This window comes from Cyprinodon variegatus, unplaced genomic scaffold (genome assembly GCF_000732505.1).
Source record: "Cyprinodon variegatus isolate N-32 unplaced genomic scaffold, C_variegatus-1.0 Scaffold53, whole genome shotgun sequence".
NCBI lineage: Eukaryota > Metazoa > Chordata > Actinopteri > Cyprinodontiformes > Cyprinodontidae > Cyprinodon > Cyprinodon variegatus.
The window spans coordinates 1,337,129-1,338,834 of NW_015150506.1; the positions used below are offsets into that span (position 1 = coordinate 1,337,129).

Below are 1,706 nucleotides of genomic sequence, written 5' to 3' on the forward strand. Positions count from 1 at the left end.
TGCATGGAAAATGATCTGTCAAAAAAAAAAAAAAAAAAAGGGGGGGGGGAGCAGCGAGAAGGCTTGGGCAATGTAGCCCCAATCCCTCCACCACTCCCCCCCCTCCATTTCTCTCCTTTTACACTCTTTTTCCCCCCCCTCTCCGTTCGCTTCCCCATACAGCAGTGACAGGGCTTCCTAGAAAATTAATCTATGGAAAGAGAAGAAAAAAAATTATAAATGTAGCTATTCTCCCGCTCCGGCCGCTCAGTTCTCTGGGATCCGCAGGGCAGGGGAAGTGGAGTTTGTGATAATTGCCAGGGAAAAGGGGGGCGATAACAAAGGGACACTCTTCCCTGAATGTTACACTAAGGGCAAGAGGAGCGGTCATGAAGCAACCATCACACTCTCAACGCTCCCAGGTATGCTCCCTATTCTCCCCTTTCATTCGCCTCCATTTTATCATCAAATTACAGATGAGATGAGCTGCCGTTTTCTGATCACTCTCTTGATCTCCTAACTTTGACAGATATGCAGACCAGGGAATAAAGAAGTTTGAACCCACTGGGGCATGAGGTAATCGCTAGAACTGCGGGAGCTCAACCCTCTGATCATAAACAAAGCCTAAATACCTTTAAAAGATTTTCTTTTCCTTGACTCAGATTCATGCAGGTTGGGTGGCAGCTTATAATGATCTTTAAGAGGTTGCAGAACGAAAATGTGTAGGCTATATTATTTGGGAAAAATATTAACAATAAAATAACAACCTTTGAAAAATGTTCATGCAACTATTTTAATTTCCATGATGTCAGAGCTCTGACCAAACATATGACCCGAACCATTTCATACACTCTGAATATTGCGTCATGATCTCAGCACTGATGCCTTGCCTGATCGCTAATTTCACACACCTGCTTAGCTCTGCCCGCTTCTCATTACCCGCTCATCTGATCCACCTGCATTAGTCTTTATTTAACCAGTCATCAGTGCCAGATTATTCTAAGCTGTTGATGAAACTCCAGTATTCTTGTGTTCTATCCTGACCTGTTCTGCCTCTCCACCTCTGAGCCTTCCTGTTCCCATCTGATCTGTTTGCCTGACCTGTCTTCTGACTCCTGCCTGATCTCTCCATGCCTCTGTGACAATAGAACGGGTTCCCGACCACTCAATCTGATTGGCCTCTTGCAGCCAGTCAGCCACATTGTGTACTGTACCTGGAACTGGGACCCGACTCCGTCCTGGATTTTCCATCAGAACCTCCCCAGATCTCTGACAATTGACCACCGACTCTGATCTCCAGCTTGACCTCCAACCTTTGATACATCAGTGCCTGGGACTCTCTGTGTGGCGACCATTGCACCTCGCTGGCAGCCAGCCTGCAGGAATCCTTCACTATCTCTCTATTCAGACTGAACTATAGGACCAGGTTAGTGGTTTGCAGATTCATGATCATTCACTTCCAGAGAGACGTGTTCACTAACCTGCTCTCTCCACCTGCAGAGGTTCCTGCCTTAGACACCGGCGCCACTTACTCTGATTCAATCAACTTTCTGAGAAATCAGTTTGTCCATCTTTAATACCTGGTCCTTCTGTTCTGAGCTGGCATTTTGGTTCGGTTTGCCCCCCGCATAACATCAATACTTCTATGGAGGGAATATTCTTCCATTATTACTTGATTAAATAATATGAAAACCACTTTTTGTGAACTTTTTTTTCCCAAACATTAC

At 45.4% G+C, this 1,706-nt stretch overlaps 1 long non-coding RNA gene across 1 annotated transcript; it reads left to right on the forward strand.

Moving 5' to 3' along the window:
- Window positions 1–265: 265 nt before the first annotated feature.
- LOC107082423 lies at window positions 266–1,358 on the forward strand. The gene is made up of 3 exons (XR_001481136.1): window positions 266–401; window positions 509–555; window positions 1,128–1,358. It is a non-coding gene; the product is annotated as an uncharacterized LOC107082423 (long non-coding RNA).
- Window positions 1,359–1,706: the final 348 nt, after the last annotated feature.